Source organism: Carassius gibelio, chromosome B25 (assembly GCF_023724105.1).
Source record: "Carassius gibelio isolate Cgi1373 ecotype wild population from Czech Republic chromosome B25, carGib1.2-hapl.c, whole genome shotgun sequence".
In the NCBI taxonomy this organism is placed as follows: domain Eukaryota; kingdom Metazoa; phylum Chordata; class Actinopteri; order Cypriniformes; family Cyprinidae; genus Carassius; species Carassius gibelio.
The window spans coordinates 12,002,287-12,021,466 of NC_068420.1; the positions used below are offsets into that span (position 1 = coordinate 12,002,287).

General features: G+C 37.3%; 1 long non-coding RNA gene and 1 pseudogene across 1 annotated transcript; one reads left to right on the forward strand and one right to left on the reverse strand.

Moving 5' to 3' along the window:
* Nucleotides 1-2,456: 2,456 nt before the first annotated feature.
* Nucleotides 2,457-8,352, reverse strand: LOC128014536 (solute carrier family 23 member 1-like; annotated as a pseudogene).
* Nucleotides 8,353-12,616: 4,264 nt separating this feature from the next.
* On the forward strand, nucleotides 12,617-16,082 carry LOC128013718 (uncharacterized). The gene is made up of 3 exons (XR_008183391.1): nucleotides 12,617-12,659; nucleotides 15,028-15,224; nucleotides 15,325-16,082. It is a non-coding gene; the product is annotated as an uncharacterized LOC128013718 (long non-coding RNA).
* Nucleotides 16,083-19,180: the final 3,098 nt, after the last annotated feature.

Consider the following 19,180-nt stretch of genomic DNA (forward strand, 5'->3'; position numbering starts at 1 on the left):
CACCAGCGATACTGACCCTCTACAAGGGCTGACGGGCAGCTGCTCCAGGGTCCCTCTCCTGGGGCAGTGTGAACAAGTTGGAAAGTAACTCTTGCTCCAGACATAAAGGATAACCGGGTTGGAGAGCACATCATAGACAGCTTGAATCATGAACTTAATACACTGTGGGTCTGCCTTTCAGAAGTCATTCCAGGTCAGTTTCTTCTCAAGCACTCCTTCACATCCATGCCCCCTGCTGATGCAGGTTTACCATCCTGCTGGTCCTCACCTCCTCTACGCCTACAAGGACCTCCTGCAGGGCCAAATGGCATCTGTCCTTTCCACATGCCTCAGCGTACCAAGACTGGGGGATGAATCCCAGCCCTGCTCGCCCCCTGCCACTGTTCCCACATAAACTTTGTGTCTCATTCAGCACTCTGCCATCTGTAGCCCCTCTTTCGCTCTCCACTTCCTACTAGTCCACACCTCAGTGCTCATCAACGCCACTCTGGAGTCTCTGGAGCCTCGGTAAACCACTGCCTCTATTATGCAAGAGACCTTGAACTTCTTCTCCAGACTACTAATAGGAAGCTGGAGCTTATTGCTCCTGCCACTTCGTAAAGCCAAAGGTGGCTAAAAAGGAGGTTTGCCTCCTAGCTTTCTCAATCCTGCATCTCCCGTGCATTGCAGGGTTATGAGCTTCTTCCTGATGGTATATGAAGCTCAGCGAGAGGTGACCTCTCCTCTTCATCTGCTGCCTTGAACCATTTCTTCAGCATCCCCAGCTCTTTCGGAAATTGCTGGATCTTATCTGCCTTGCGGTTCTTGGTGTAGGTAGGCTTGCTGGACTTACATATATATATATATTTATATACAGTGCCTTGTGAAAGTATTCATACACCTTAATTTTTTTGTTATGTTGCTGCCTTATGTTGAACTGCTTTAAATGACTTTTTTCTCCACGTCAGTCTACACTCCATCCACCACAATGGCAAAGCAAAAACTGACCTGTCGCAACTTTGAAAATGTATTAAAAATAAGTATTCATTCCATTAACTCAGTACTTAGCTGAAGCCCCTTTATAGCCTCAAGTCTTTTTTGGTATGATGCAACAAGCTTTGCACATGTGCATTTGGCAATTATCTGCCATTTTTCTCCTCACCTCTTCACCTCTTAAGCTCTGTCAGGTTGGATGGGGCAGGTTTCTCCAGAAATATTTGACTGGGTTCAAGCCCAGGATCTGGCTGTGCCATTTGATGACATTGACAGAGTCGTCTATTCTCTGCAGGTGATGAGCAGTGCCTGGTTTCCTTCAATCATGTTGCTTGGAATTGAGGTCCATCAGACCAGATCATCTTTTTCATGCTTTTTGGATTTTTGCTCACCGAGGAGAGGACTAAGTCTTGCCACACCACCATAATGCCTAGATCGGTGGAGCGTGCAGCGATGTTTGTCCTTCTGTAAGTATTTCACATCTCTACATATGGTCATGGAGCTCAACTAGAGTGACCATCAGCTTACTGGTCACCACTCTTAACCAAAGCACTTCTCCATCAATTGATCAGTTTGGCCAGGAGGCCAGCTTGAGGAAGAGTTCCTGGATGTTTCAAACTTCTTCCATTAAGGGTAATGAAGACTATGTGCTTCTGTGAACATTCAATTCAGCAGATTTTTTTCTGAACTCTGCAATCGTTTCTGAGCTCTAAAGGCATTTTTGACCTCAGCAGCCCAGGGCACCAAACACTATGGGGCCCCCCAGACAATTTTCTTTTGCATTTTAAATTGGGGTGTCAACCGTTACACATAATATGGAATCATCTGTATGTAATGCATCAGAGAAGCGTTCTGTATCAAAGCTGTATGGAACACAGGTTGTCCCATATTTTCAGGCATACGCCGAATGACCCCCTAGACCTTACAAATAACAAATTATTTTTTCTTTTTACAAATCACTGTTTAAATTGCAAACGTAGCTTCTAGGGAGGCTTTAAAACCACGCAGAATCCTCCGCCACCTCAGACGCTACCGATTCACAGGGATTGGGATTTGGGCGAATGCAGAGATGTCCAACATCCAACTGGAGAACATACAATCTAACGTCTTTCACTATCGTTAGTGAATGTTGTTCACTAGTGAAAAAAAACCTATACATTGTTTTAAAATTTACTTATAAATACATTTTTTGTATATAAGCTATTAAACTTGGACCTCATTATTTAAAAACAAATTCAGACACTAAAAGCAGCCCACACTGCTATATGTTCTCTTTCACTAAAATAATGTTCATTTTCATGCATACATTTATTAATGTATTTCTATATTAATTTCTTTATATATTTATTTATGTATTTCTACATTTATTTATTTTTGCATTTACGTATTTATTCATTCATTTATTTATGCGTAAGTAATTTCTCATCCTCCATAATACATATGGTTGCAATAAAAACTTAGTTCAAATGTTTAGGTGCCGTTATTTCAAATTTGCATTATTGAACGACGTTTCATAGACATTCAGTTGTGCTTTCAAATGTTATAACATATTGTATGTATGTAGTTTCACAGTATATCCATCTCCTAAATTATTACACCGATGTGCAGTCACAATTCCACAGCGATAATTTTAACTCACACAATGATTTTTTGGCTATTGCAAAAAATATACCCCAGTGACTTAAGACTGGTTTTGTGGTCCAGGGTCACATATGTGCCTTAAACCTTTGGCAGAGGCACATGGACAGGGAGGGTCTGAGGGACGAGACACTTAAACCTAATCAACATTAATGTATCCTCTTAGGAATGCATGAGGATGAGTAATGAACAACATTTCTCAGCAAAGGATCTGAGTGATGTATTATCATGTAAATGAAAACAGTAAAGAGGATTCATCTCTACAGATAAACACGTTTTGTTTTTAAAGGATCCATGCATTGCATAGTCTGCAGAAGACCTACACAATCAGAAATACAAATTACCGTATGGACTCGGCTCTCAAATTTACCCATAACTCTACAGTAACCCACAAAGCTGCAATTCCCCAGTGGGCTCCTGACTTCTGCCCCGTCTGGATTAAGAGAGACAGTCCGATGAGGTTGATGGTGGGAGCAATGGCCAGCGGCCCGATGAACCTCAGCACTAGTCCCACGAGACTCGACAGGCCCAGAACAAGCTGAAGCATTGAGGCCAGTAGAATGGCCCCCTAGATCTATGAGAAGACAAGAAGAGGTCAGAATGTTCAGAGAAAAAAACATCTGTTTTATTCATTAAACAAGGGAAATAAAAAAATAAAAAGTTTATCACCAGCATCTTTTCTGTTCTAAAACAATAATATATATAATAATTTAGAGACATGCAAATATTTATGAATCCTTTTTATGAATTTTATTGTATTAACTGTAAATCAATGATTAATAACGTAAAAAAAATGTCACTGTACTGTGTAAATAAATCAACAGTGTATGCATAAATTCACGACAAAAGCATCCGCCAATGCATAAATGTAGAAGTTCAATGAGAGTATTCTCAATAGCTTCTAGCAATTTTATTTTGAACCAGGCTTTGTTAAGATATGCAAGTCTCTAAAACTCACAAAAATGTAAGTTTGCCCTTTCCATATGCATACAAATGAGATCACCCTGTATAATTTGAGCAAAAAGTGGATCATTATCGTCTGTCGGTCGCTGGTGACTCACAGTTCCTTCTGACACATGACTCACAGCCACACTTGTTTCAAACTCCAGCACAAAGTGAACGCTGCAATTATTTTGATTAGCTTTGAAATTACATTTCCTACATTAACTCATGGATGCAGACTTTCCACATCTCATGGCCATCCACGAGGAGCGCTGCAGAATCTGTGGCATTGAGGCGAGAAGTGGCCCTTGTGTTTGGGCATCTCCACTTGGGAAGGGCAAGGATAGCCAAGGCCGGGGTAATGAAGGGGAACGTCCCCCCTTGGAGGATCGGCAACCTGAGAAGATGTAAAGATGTTTATTTTGCGTCGAACCTATTTTATGTTTTATCATAAAAGCATTGGCAGTAGTCATACTGTAGGAAACAATGTAATATTCCTTTCATTGACTTATAAAAATCATTAAAAGCAAATGTTCTGGCTGAAAAACACCAGAGCCAAAATGATTTTAAGGTACTCGTGTTAATATTCTGTCATTATTTACTCACTCTCATGTCATTTCAAACCTGTATGACCTGTCTTTTTTAGAGCCGCATTATAGCTAGATAAAATCATTTCGTAATATTCACACTACAATTGAACCGACTTGACCTGAATCATAACAAATGTCTTCTGTAGAGCAGAAATCTTACATGAATGCATTTGGCAGACACTTGAATCTCATTTACTTTTCACACTGCTTTTCCTGGGAATCAAACCCATGACCTTGGCATTGCTACTACCATGCTGGGCTGTTTGAGATAAAGACGTGCTAGAATTGAAGCTGAAATGTTACACCACTGCTTTCCTGTTTATTTCTGTGAAGTTGCTATGAAACAATCTGTATTGTATAATTCAGTATTTCTATAAAATAAATGTGCCTTAATATGTCCATGCAATGAAAGTCAGTGGGGCTCAATATACTTGAAACCAGTCTTTTTTTAGGTTGTGTATTAACTAAATCAGGTGAAGTCACCTTTAATTCTATAGAAATTTATAGAATTCAATTGTGTTAAAGCTGCTGCATACAGAAAAACAGGAAAGCGGCAGAATAATTATCAACTAACTGTAAATTTCCACACTTTTTCTTCTGGCAATGTATATAATTCACACTCTGTGGAATGCTTATCCCAGTACCTGGTCCCGAGGGTGATCTGTAGCAAAGTGCTCATGCCCGAGATGAATAAGATGAGCTGACATTGATGCACAGCAGCTCTGCTAAGATGAGAGGAATTGCCAGGATGCCACTGAACGCCAGTATGTAATGCTGTGTGAAGCAAGGAACAGGAATGAATAGCTAACGTAATGACACCGGGCTTAGGTTCATCACAAACCACCCGTTAAGTGGGGCGAGACATGAGGGAAGACAGATGATCACAAAATATTTAGCAAATCTTAAATGTGGCCCGACTGAGACAGGGAGATGTGCGAAAAATGTAAGACAGATGTTGGCCTATCCGTTGTGAATTGATAGCCCCTTTTTACTCTCAGCAGTAAGCTTCATAAATTTGCCGGGCTCCGAAAAGTAAAACTTGGCTGGACGCTCAGCATCTTTGACAGGAGATTATGGGGCGGATCTGGAGACTGTGCACAGGAGAGAATTTACACAGCAGGAAAAACATGGAAATAAACTTGTTTGTCCACACTTAAATTCCTGTTGTTTTATTGTTCTGGCTTATGCCTTCACAGCGGCCTTTTCCCAGAAGTCAAGTAGAGCCAGCAAAACAGTTTTGAATTTAATGTAATTTCATAAGCCTAGGGGGATTGTATTAGAGTAAAAACAGTGGTAATGAAAGCAGAAACCAGTTAGGGGCTCTTGGGGAGTCTGCGCTGACATGAAATACCAGGTCTCTCCCTGCTTTTTCCTCCCCTCTGTGATGCCGGAGAGATGAAAGTGAGCGTGCTGGAGGGAGGAGGGTTCTTCTTTGTACTTCTCTTTGCGCTCGGCACATCATCTTACTTCACATGTCGATGCAAGTCCCCTGTGTACCTTCCTGCCCTTTCTCTCCCCCCACCCAGTTGCCTTTGATCTCCATGTGTCATCCGGACGAATAAGTGGAAGACTCATGTTCCCCTCATCTTAAACATCAGATTCATATAATAAGGAATAACACTGTCTAGAGAGGAAGCAAAGCCTTGAGGTGCTCACGGTGATCATGATGATTTTCAAAGCAACCATGTCATTCATTTTAATGCGAATTTGTGATTTTGAGTGAAAGAGACAATAGGAAAGGGTTTGAAATAAAAAATAAAAAATTCAATGATTCACTCTGAGCAGAATCATTATTTTAATGTTTCTGTTCCTGTGTTCCTCTGATATTATTAACGTTCTGAAACAGGTTCGGGTGGAAGAAATTCCAGTTAATAACGTTATTTTTTTTTTAAAACAATTTTATTTGCCTATAATTTTCCTAATAATAATAATAATATAATTATTAATAATAAAGTACAGCATTTTCTTTATTCAAAAAGAAAAGGAAGAAAGAGAGATCTGGTAACGTTAGCCAATAATTAACCTGCTGTGTTAAGTCAGCCAATACAGCATCATCTTTTCTAGATTTCGGCCAAAAAAATCTATCAACACTTTAAAGGCATTTAAGTATTTTTAAGATATTTAAAAATGTTTTCTGCATTGTTAAAAAAAAATAAAAAATAAAAATATTTTGTGCTACAAGTCATTTTAAGATCGTTCGTTATTGTTTCACGTCTGTTTCCCAAAAATATGAAGGATATTTCCCTACATTATTTCTTTTATTGGTTTTATTTTTATTTTTCAGTCGTTTAATTTATATGTGTATTTCTATTTTTCTGCCCTTTTTAATTAGTTCATTTACATATTAATAAAAAATAATGAAAAAAGGAGTAAAAAAGTGTGCAATAAAGTACAATAAATGACTTATATTATAATCACATTGCACTTGAATAAAATTAAAGGTATAATCTGCCGGTCGTCCTAAAGTTGACCACATAAATCTGTCTTAAGATGCACTTAGGGGTTTACGATTACTCCAGAGCACTTGTAGATCTACGATGATTTTCAAATGCTACTTAAGTTAAGATGCTTTTGGGAAACAATCGTAATATTAAGATCAGTCGTACGATCGTTTTTACGAGCTTTTGGGAAACTCAGTCCTGTTGAATTCATCTCACTATCCTCAGATAAACTCTAAGGGCGATGCATTGCCATTGCAACTTCCCTATGAGGAGTTCACAGCTTAGCAGAGATTTCACTCGTTGGCTTCAGCTTCACATTTGCATAGTAGGCTACTACTAGAATTCGTGATTGGTTGACAGCAAATTTCAAATATTAAATGGAACGGTAAAATAACGTTATTAGCCGTTTAATGGACATTTTTTAATTTTCGATTCTGTTCGGAACTATAAAATTTGATTTTGTTTCTGGTTCTGGTTCTGTTCCTGTCAAAATTTAGTTTATTTCCGATTTTCGTTTTCGTTCCTTGAACTGGTTCAGAGCCCTGCAATTGGATGCAACAAAGTTGCAAAACGGAAACTGTAAGAGCCAAGAGTAATTACTATGAACAAAAAGTTTACAAAATCACTTCGACTCTAAAGGGACACTCATCAATGACATCTGCTGTTGTTTGGCATTTGCTAGTCCTTTCTATAACAATCTGCACAAAATGGGAGTTTCTGGAAAAGTTCCTCATGCAGAGTTCACTAGTTTTTACGTCATATGAATTTGCTATGTGACCAAGAGGAAACTACTTGGTTTAAAAGTGATTTCTGTGTGAGCTGTACTTCATAACTACACTACTACTGACAACAGACAATGAATCATTTTTGGCTGCAAAATTTATTTCATATTTCACCAATATAAATGCCCCTCAAAGGGACAGCTCACCCAAAAATGAAAATGACCCCATTATTTACTCAGCTTCAGGGCATTTGTGGACTTGCAGTGTAAATATGACTTAGGATCATAATCAATTTTACATTGAAGCATGGAATAAAAAACACCTGAAGTCAAAGGGTCAAAAGAATTAGCCTCATTGCATGTAAACAATATAGAGGTGATTAGGCCAATGATTCCTCTGTACACTCAAAAAAAGACTGGATATGTATAAAACAAGCAGATCTGTGAGATATCAGGTTTGTCCAAGCATCAGGGCAGCATTCCTGGGTATTGAGGAGTTCAACTTCATCTTTAGTAACCCTGATCGTGCCCTTCAAGGCAATACTAAAACAAAAATATTAAAAACTTGCACACATCCCACAAACCCAAACTGGGCATAGGTGTAGTACAAAAAATCTAATTATAACAAACTATAATCAAACGCATGCACAGTGAGCTGTTTTTTTGCTTCAAGGCAACTCACCCGGATGATTACACATCCACTTTTTGTTGGCATGCTAAGTAGAACTCTAGCCTCAAGCTGTCAGTTTAACCCTAAAAGCCCATTAAAGGTCCCCTGTGTAAGTAGTTCAAATCAGGAGAGTCCTGTCCACTTAGGAGATGTGTGCTTTAAGACTCTTCACATGTTGCAGGGGTTAAGCCACATTTGTTGCATGTCGTCTCTCACCTGGAAAGCCAGAAGAATGCAGAGGTACCAGGGTGGGTGATTGTTGATGGAGTAGATAAGGTTGCCTTCAGGCCTCGAGTTCAGAACCTCTTCCAGACTGTTGGGATAGGGGTCAGCAATGATTACCTTTTCAGGATCATGGCTGCAATCTGAAATCTGAGGTTATTCAAACATATTCTAAGAGACTTAGAATTGAGGTTAAGTGAGAGAGCAAAGGAAAGTGACCACTAAATCCTTCCAAGAAACAAGATAACGGAGATCTACAATGTCTAAAGCTCTGTTTCTAAACCTAGGGGGCTTCTTTGTTCCCTACATAGGCAGCTGCCTGCTAAGGAACTGTCCGAAACATAATGGAAACTCATAAGTGGCCATTTTGGAACACTATTTTGGCAGCAGTTTTGTTACATTTTTTTTTATTTTTTTTATTTCAGTGTTTTTCCTTGTCCTCATTTGTATTGAAATCACTTGTGAACATCTAAATTAACTGGTTTTATTCCACTCAAAAAATATTACTTAATATGGACCAATGACCAAAAAAAAAAAAGAAATGTATTAATATAAAAAAGTATAATAATAATAAAAATATGTATGGGTTAAATCAGGTAGAAATAACTATTTAAGGTAACCAATGCAAGTTAGCACTTTACAAAACACAATAATCTAATAAGCATATATAAATTGTGATAATTTTTGGATAAAACTGTCCATTTCTTTATTTACTCTAATATATATATATATATATATATATATATATATATATATATATATATATATATATATATATATAAAATTATATCATTTTCAGTACTGAAAGAAAAAATACTTCTAATTAACATTTCTCATAATGTTCTCAGGACTATGTTCTATACAGGCAACCATGCACTACCAAATGAAACATTATTATTTTATTTTTTTTTATTCAAATATTAATTAAAATTCAAGTCACAGTGAAGTCTCATTAAACTGAACACTGGCTACACTGGATAAAATAGCTACAATAATACAGAAAATCATATTTTATCTGTTAATTCTAACCGTTGTGACAGGAATATTACAGGAAACATTTAATTAAGCAATTGGAGGGCTTGCTTACAGTAATTTCAAAATAACTGCAATTCAGACATGACAGTTTGGTCTGTAATTAGATCTGTTCAGTTCCAAAAGTTCAGCCCATTAAGGCTGATTTGTGGTGGATGTTAACATGATAAGCCAACGCTGTCCTGCTGACAGCCAATAAAAGTGAAATGGCAGCACCTTTCACCAGTTTTTTTGCGGTTTCCCCCTCAACGGAGTCAAAAGAGACACAACCTCCCTTTAAAAAAAAGAAAAAATTGTGTTATTTCAGAGAATTATGTTTTCTTTTCTTTTCTTTAGGTGGCACGCGTTTCTATCTTTATTTCACTTATATCTCTTCTCTTCTATCTTTATATCTCTTTTCAATATACTTACTTTCTTACATGCTCAGTCAAGTCGATGAGTTTTCTCCTTTTTTCTTGTGCTTCATTCTCCATGTGAAGTTCATTCAAATAAGCACTTATCAGTCAATAAAAAGCCTTTTTAAAAAGTGTTCGGTGTGTGGTTGATCCACTGTTTAGAAAAACCATGACAGAGCACCTCACGAGGGGATATAGATACAACAAATGAGTGATTTATTTTTGCGTGTTATGGTCCAGCGCATATGTAAGCATGAACAATTTGTAAGAAACTGCCCTTTTCTTTTCATAAGCAACATGCCCTGAGTTCATATTCAATACATAGTGTTTCTTTAAAATGAGTGAATCAGGATTCATTCATGCATGAACAAAAAAGCCATTATGATGATGTGAGATTGATGGTATATTAAAGGGATAGTTAACCTGAAAAAAATGAAACTTCTGTCGACATTTACTCACCCTCACGTCATTCCGAACCTGTATGACCTTCCTTCTTTTCGGTACACAAAAGATTATTTTGGCAGAATGACAGTGTCAGTCACCATTTCTGTTACTGAATGGAAAGAAAAAAATGCAATGACAGTAAATGGTGACTGAGGCGGTTTGAATAAGATCTTTTTGTGTTTTCCACGGAAGACACAAGGATTTGAAACAACATCAGTGTGAGTAAATGATGACAGATATATTTCCAGCTTTTACAGAATTGACAGAAAGAGACAGACAGATGGATAGAGTTAGCTTGCCATATACAGAAAAAGAAAAATCAGTAAATAAATTGCCTACCTCATCTTCTCCAGTCCAACAAAGACGTAGCTACTGACGTATGGTTACTTTTTGGTTAAGACCTAATTAATGTCATACACGTGCCCAAATGATTTTACAGTAATGTATCAGCATATATTTTGCCAAACATATTATATATCTAGTCACTGTAGTTCCTGACAAGCAAATTACTTTGATAAGGAACTGCAAATATTTATGCAAATGTTTTCGAAGTTGTTCCAATGAAAAGATTATGGGATTCAAGAATTTATATTCAAATTAAATATAAATAAAATATAATATAAAAAAATAATCCTAGTAAATATACATTTCATTCTGTTTTTTGTTCAGGACTTCTGAACGCTGTTGAACTCCAACAGTGTTTACGTTACGTTACCTTAACAACGCCGTCTCAGGCTCTCGACAGACACGTGAGCCTTTTCTGAACGGTACAGACTGCCACCTACTGCCACTTATCATCACAGTGGGGTTTGCCAGCATTTATAACCCCACAGTCTGTTTTCTCACGAAAATAATCACCATCTTGGTGTACGCGAGGCATATAAATCCATTCAGATGTTGTTGTCTGTGCCATGCTTCAGGATCAAGCTGTGATGTTATGCGTGCGCCAGACAAGTAGTCACTTCAAAGACATCAAATCCGTCACTAAGAATATAAAAACATATTTGTTGATGTTGTCGAAGGCTTTGCAAACAATAAACAAATTCTGCAAATATCTGGGGTTTATTTAGCGGTTAAAGTCAGGACAAAAACAGTTTATGCAACTCATACTGTGCTTACCACCTCCTCGTGGTGGTTGTTGTATGCATTCAAATTATTCGGAGTCGGTTCTATCTCCAGAAGAAATGTGCGTGAATAGTTTTACTAATTAATCTACTAAATTAAGTCATTTGTGTTATTTCAAAGCAGCCAGAGACTCGCAACTAGGCTACATGCTTTTATGCACTAATGGTTACTAATGATGCAGATTTTATGCAAATGTTAAATCAAGGGTTTATTTACTCATTGACGTGAAATTCCACATGCTAATGACAGATATTTCATAAAACTGAGGGGGTGGGGTTGGTTGTTGGACTATGGTGGCGATTTTTGCACTTGAAGTAAACAGAGGAAAGGATGAAGTGAGAAATTGTGTGTTTATCTGAAACAACAAGAAGACGGTGTCCCACTGTTTCCCCAGAAGCCATTTGACCTTTATACATCTGTTTTCAGTTCGTAATTAAATTACTCTTGTGGTCTTTTCCTTCAGCCTTTTCCTTCACAGCATGTGAAACACAATGAGGGGTAGGTGCATTCATCTGTTATATATTTTATAAGATGTAATGTTACATAAATGTATGAAAAAGAAAGAAAGAAAGAAAAACAAAACTTTTAAATTATTATATATTCTCAGAAAATGATTCATTCTCAGAAAATGTATCCTTAATGTGTAAATATAATTTTCTCACCACAGTGGTGGATTTTATATATAAAATGTATAATTTATTTAGTTCAATAAATGTGTGATATTCAGTAATAATAATAATAATAATAAAATGTTTATTTTAAGGATGTCTAGTAAACAGAAAACTGTTATTTCTGGTTTGCTATCAGTCTTTTTTTTCACTCTGTTGGCAAGTTTTCGTAAAATTATTGACGTTTATATTTCTTCTTTATAGACTACTTCTATATTCTTATCATATTGAAATCAGACTGTATAACATCTGATGCAGTTTCATTGCATTTGACATTTTTCTGATTTTGTAGTTATGTGTTTTTGGAAACTGGCACTTTAAAGCATATTAATAATGTGGTGGCAAGAAGAATTTCACTAAAACTTACCATATGTGGCCTCTCAAGACCACAAGTTATGTCTTACTAACTTCTCGGATTACTCATACAGTGCTGCATAATTCCATAAAGACAAGATAGTTATGATGATTTGAAAATGATCCTCGGAAGTTTGGAATCCAGTTAGTTTGTTGACGTGTGACATTGACGTTGTTGTTCAATAAGCATGAGCAAAGATATATGATAACCTCTGTTAACCCATAATCCACCATGAAAACAATGCACACTAGTATTGTTTCACAGTCAGATAACTAACTAGTGACTATAACTGACAAAACAAAGCCCAGCATGGAACAATTGTAGGGCTTTTCATTTAAACACATATAATGAAGATAAATAAACAGCATTTAATACGACTGTTTTTGTTTTCCTCAGGATCAAGCTTTTTTTATTTACAACCATTTTTGGCATTTACTTCAAAAGGTGAGTCTGTGGCACTCTCTCAACACTATGTCAAGCTTTTGGTCCTGTTGAGTGAGATGCATACTTGACCTGTCAAGGAAACCAGAGCTGTGCCTCACATGTGCCTTGAACTCAGCATGTATGTAATCAGCAGCTTGACTGAGTGTTGTGGAGTCATGTGTCTGGCTGAGGACCGTGGCACATGAGAAAGATTTGCTCTGGAGCAAATAATTAATTAATGAGACCAAAGAATACCTGCGAGATTTACCCAAAATTTATTATATCTCTAGTTTAAACTGTCACCTAAAAACTCTTAAAACTACATTCCGTGACACAAAAACAGTATTATTTGTAAAATTATAGTGGATTTGGGCATTTGCCAAATCCACTCCCTGTGAGAAATAAAGCAAGCGGAGTTCTGTTATCACTAGAATATCACACCCCTCTCAGCCTATCAAATTCGAGGACCAGAAAGAATATATAATGTTATATAAGTCACTTATGATCACAATGGCTGCATATATTTTGCCAAAATTAGTATTTACATAACTGTTTTCTAATATATTTTAAAAAGTAATTTAAAATGGCTAGTAGGAAAAAAAGGAGTCTAGCAATATGGTCTCGTGAGGGAATCATTTGACTAAAACAGAGTGGGGTTATGAGACAATGAGTAGACTACATCCATAAGTCCCGACCCTGAAAGACAGAGTTCAATCAATTTAGACTCTGACGTTGCATAAACACCATTTACCAAACAAAATCAAAGGTTCAGATCTCTGTCATACAAGCATGACAGTCATACCTTATTGATGCAATTCGACATAGATTAACTCACACGAAACTCACATCCCCTGACTGACAATACTATAGAATAGAATATTATGTGACACATATTAAATAACATAAATAGATATGTAACACTCTATAAATACTCTAAGGAAGTTGATTTCCACTCTCTGGAGATCAGTGTGATTTAAGAAGAAATCTAACATATCAAGCAAGACCAAACGTATTCCTCCTGTTTCACGCCATTCCATTTCCCCTTAAACAAATGTGATCTTAGCTGAAATGAAATACTGATGTTTTCTCATGCAACCTGCCAGGAATGGTCAGAGTTTTCATTTAGACAAGCTGTGATGGAGTTCAGAGGCCCTCAAGCTAAATGGGGTTGTGTGGGGAATCTCAGAAGTCGGTGAACTTAAGTAGAAAGGAAACGACAGATTGTAGTACTTCTAATGCTAAAATCCCCACAAACATGCTCAAATAAGTTGCAGATGATTTATGACATATTTGCGGTGGAATTGTTTGCATGTAGTGACATGCGGGCCACAGTATCTTAAACTATGCTTCATAAATATAAGTAATGACAGTTTCATAGAACATCTGTTTTAAACATTCATTGCACGTCCATATTGCTCCAGATCAGGTTTTACATGATTACATAATTCTAGGGTAATATAGTGGTTATATTCAGAATTAATATAATCCAACAATACAATAGAGAATAATAAAGTATAATGCTTTATAAAAATCTGTTCAGCTATTTTACTTTAGACATGAATAAGAGAAAAACATATTCATTTTTGCCTCATAAATTCCCATTTAAACTATTATTTTGTCAGTTATTTTCCTGTTGGATTTTTAAAATACATTTTTATTTATTCTTATATTTTTTGGAGACTACATATGCTCTGTTTTCGCAGTTTCACATGCTGTTTTTGTGATACTGTGATATTGTTTTGTTAGAACAATTTTACCCCCAAAATTCACACCTTTAAAACAACTAATTATTAAAATCGGGAAAAATAGTTCTATGCATAAAACTACATAACAGTAACTTTATCATGGGAAGATTTTGCAGGAGAAAATTAATACTGAATGTTTCAGCTTGAAGTTAGTAATTCCTTAAAGGAACAGTATCAAAAAGGTAAATTTAAAACGTCTCTGTTACATATTTAGCCCTTGTTCTGTGATGAAAGGAATGGAGACGTTATGTTGTGATGACTTTAGGGTTTACTTGGGAGCCCCAATCATCTCTGACTGGCGCCTCATGGAGGGAACAGAGACCCTCTTGGAGAGGCTCAGCATGCAAAATTCCCAAGCCAAATTTCATTACTGTTTCCTCTTAAAGTCAAAGATGATTGGGGCTCCCAAGTAAACCCTTAATGTCAACATAACTCGTAGTGACCGACAGATGGGGACCTACATAGAAAATGTTGGTGATTGTTTTGAAGATTACAATATGTTATTGTATCTACGATAGATTATTTGATCATTAAAATGTAAATTATAATTTAGATGATTTAAAAAAATCCAAAAAAGTTCCATAACTGAATTCAATTTCTTTCAAGTGTACAGTAAATTGACCTTATTTAATCATCAAGTGCAGTTTGTCCAGCAGATGGTAGCATGTCTCTTCTTATGCACCAATGCAAACTCCTGACATCATCAACCTTGGGACAGACATATCCATGGTAACCCATGAATGGATTTACACAGCTGACTGTAATGAATGAAATGGACCAAAAGCTGCAGAAAAAACGCAGACGTTTCACATGAACGCTTAACCATTAGGATTAGCTCTTGGTGAATATTTAACATTATGTATAAAGCTCAAGATTTATCTTATAGTCCAATTAGCCTCTGCTGGTAGATGAAGTAACTACACCATTCTGTCTTTCTCCAGGTCACCACAAAGACCTCTGAAAGAACACAACATCTGGGCTTAATCTCCAGTACGGTTATATGTCCAACAGGAAGAGGCCGATAACATGTCTGTTCAACCGAATCCGGCCAATTAGCTTCCTGTGAACACAGAGTGGACAGTCAATAGTGACACGGAGGGGTCATTGGCCACTGGCTCTTAATGACATACTGAGAGGAAGTGGGATTAGCGAGGGATGATGTCATCGCTGCCACCAGCATCTGTGCTCTGAATTACGTTTCTATTACTCTGTGTTGGTTTATAAAGAAACACACTGGTGGTATAATGTCACAAGGACATGGAGATGAATGTTTGTAGGTGACGAAAAACTGAGGGGATAAATGTGCTTTTCCTCTGATTTATTTGCTTATGAATCATACAGTGGATCGCTGAATTTATATTGCTTCATGCAGCAAGAATGCACAAATTGTTCAAGTCTCAGTACGACTTCTCAAAGACGCAATAGATTCCAATGCATCTGTGTTACATTACATCTGCATTAGATCACTGAACGACTAGCCTTTTTTGGAAATCTGCATATTTAGTGAAACAGAAACATATATCATGCACAAAATTCACTTATTTTCTCACCCCAGGATGAATGAAAGCTTGGTTGCTGTTGAAACGATTCTCTTTGTTGTTTTTACCAATGTGCATCTGACTGAACAGACTTGTTTCCAACCAAGAGTTACGAGAATGTGTTAACATTAATATTAAAGGTATAGTTCACCCTAAAATGAAACCCAACACCCGTTTGATTCTTTCTTCTATTGAACCCAAAATAAGATATTTTGAAGAATGTTGTTAACCAAACTGTTGATGGTAGCCATTGACTTCCATAGTTCATGGCTACCATCAACTGTTTAGTTTAGTGATGGATTTTTTTATTTTTTTGGTGAAAAGCAATTTCAGAAAAGCAGTTTTTTTTACTTTTTGTCATTTTCATTGAATTTGTAGTGTAGACCTCCCTATTTTAAATAGAATTAGAATGATTATTAAAACTTCATAGTTTTAATAATTATCAGTCCTTCTTTTGGCCTAAACAGCCAATCAGAACCAAACTTGTCTTGAGCATTTAAAGCGTCCAGACAACAAAACTTAACAGACAACAGAAATTCTACTGTCTGTTGGTGTGGGGGCCAATTAGTTATCGTTATAATTATCGGTATAGTTATCATCCTTTTTTTAATTTGCCTTTTATGGTCTGTTTTTTTCTCTGTCAACAAAAATAGTTCTGAGCAATGCCAATGCATGCCTCCATGCAACATAAGGGCTTTTGGCACCACAGGAACATTTTCGTAGTACCAGAACTAATTGTGGAACTACCCTCTTTTGGGCATTTTCGCATCACAGGAACTGGGTGGGATTTTAGTACCGGATCGCCTTTTTCGAGAACCAAATTAGCTTCTGCTCCGGAGCAGGGTCTAACCAGCACAACTGTTACTACCCGTGACGTAAATAGACAGTGATTGGCCAGAAGTGTTTGAAAACACCCTCACCTGCCATGATTTAAAATGATGTGTAACATACTGTAACATTGTGTCAACTTATTTCGCAAGTATGATGAACAGCGATAAATATACGGATGCTGAAGTGCAGGCACTTGTAGCAAATGTAGCACTAGTTGTCGTTGATCTTTTATCCTCCTTCCCGTTCTTCCGATCACTGTACGTATATGTCGACATTCCATGTCCCTTATTGTGAAACGCGCGAGACACAACAAAAACACAGCTCCGATCACAGCGTCCTCCATCCTCCTGTTGTTAACGTTATTCTTTTTTTTACGTTGTTGAACGGCACGGACAAATTACATCGCTGTCAACCGTATTACGTCATGTCCTAGTACACATGTTAGGTGCGAATGCAACCCTGTAAATGGTATTGGGAAATAGTTCACGCAAAATCATCCCAGTACTTTAGTACTGTACATTTAGTTATGAAACTAAATCAGTTTGAAAGGCCCTAGTGGTATTTTGTTCTTAAATTAATTGTTTTTGATTAAATCAGTTGAGTGAATGATTCAATGACTCACTTAAAAAGAAAGTTTTTTTGTTTCATTCCAGTTTTTTGAACAAATCAATTGAGTGACTGATTAAACGACTCATGCAGTGAATCAGCATTTTGAATGCTTTGGTTCAGTTACTAATCTCCGACTGAATTAATAAATCACTCACTCTTAAGAAAATTTACTTATCATCACAGAAAAGATTCACTGTAAAATCCCTATAACTAATTTATATTGCATAGCCAATCAAAATAGGGAATCGTTGTGTACTATTATGTAAAATGGATGTCAGGATGTTTACTATCTATAAAAAGCAAAATCTGTCATTGTGTGTTTCATCCATCCATTTCTTTTGTCTGCCTGCTTTCATTCATTATGCTTGCACTCATCGCTCATTCTTTTGATTCATCTGCCACACTCAATGCTAATATCTGCTGAATCCATTAGGGATTATTTTTAGCTCTGCTTTATAAAGGAAGAAAAAGAGGTCTAAATCTAGACACATTCTCTTTACACAGACTCTCTCTTTTCCGTTGGCTGACTTCCTTTCAGTCATGAGTTGGAAATTGAATTTGCATGCAACCACAGGTTATATATATATGAGACCTTGACATTTCCTTCAGTAAGCTTCCAGATTCAAATTCCAGCTACAGTTCTGCATCCACAATTTAAATTGGATTCAAATGAGTTCTCAATTCACTTGTGAATGGCGCACAATCCTGCCTCTCACACACACCTTTCCATTCACAATGCGACTCTCTCACACACATGCTGCGGTATATGAGCCACCCCTTCCCCCTCTGGTTGGCTTTTTCCTGAATGGATGCTGAAGCTCAGGGACCAGCAGCCTCCACGCTGTGGAAAGGGAGGGAGGCTGGAGGAATTAGTGGCTTCTGTCGCCATTACATGTGCTGCAAGCTTGAAACATCCAGCCTCCCATTTGATGTAGAGGAAGAGGGGGGTGCAAGGGAACTCTGTCATTCACACTCACCCTGCCTGAGGATTACAGCACATAATCTGCACGGCAACAGCCCTGCTCTCGCTCTCTCTCACTGAAATGATGGAAGGAAAGAGGGAGGTGGGGGACAGATAGAAAGAAGAGATGAGATTAAGAATGGCTGCTGATTCATTCATAATTTCCTCTCTATTCTCATTCCCGGCCTGCACCGGGGGTCAGCGAAAACTAAGCTAAGCTTCATCCATCCACACCCCCATCTTCATCAGCGGTGAGGAAGAGGAGGGAGATAATGACATCATTGCAAAGGCACCGCAGTACAAAGGCAAAGTTCTGCGGGCTGCAATGAAATATAGACGTGCACTCGTTCTGACAAAGATCCCACAAATTGAGGTTGGTGTGCAGAAATGGATCTGATGCACATTTCTGAAGTTGTGTGTTTAAATTGGCTGAGAATGGTTAAACGCATACTGTGGAAAGTCTTTCCATGCGCAAGTTTTTTTAGGACCGGTCGTTTCGTAAAAGGGGGGCAGAGCACATGCCAGTGCAGTGGCTCGGGCTTGACGTCAGCACGATGATGTCATTGATTCAGGGTGCAGAGAATAAGGTGCAGTCTTGATTGGGTTTTTTTTTTTTTTTTTGTGCTGTAGTTGTCAGGACAGACAGCGCTAACAAAGAAAATTCTGGAACATGTGTATAAACTCCTACAGACAAAACAGTGTACATATGTGAATGGCATTGCATAAAAAAATAACTATTTTATGTTGTGACAAAAGACCTCTTTTTAAGAATAGATCCACTGATGAGCCAGAAAATCAACCATCCGTCAGAGAAAAGGATGAATTATGAATTCTAATGAAGCAGAGATTGATGATCAT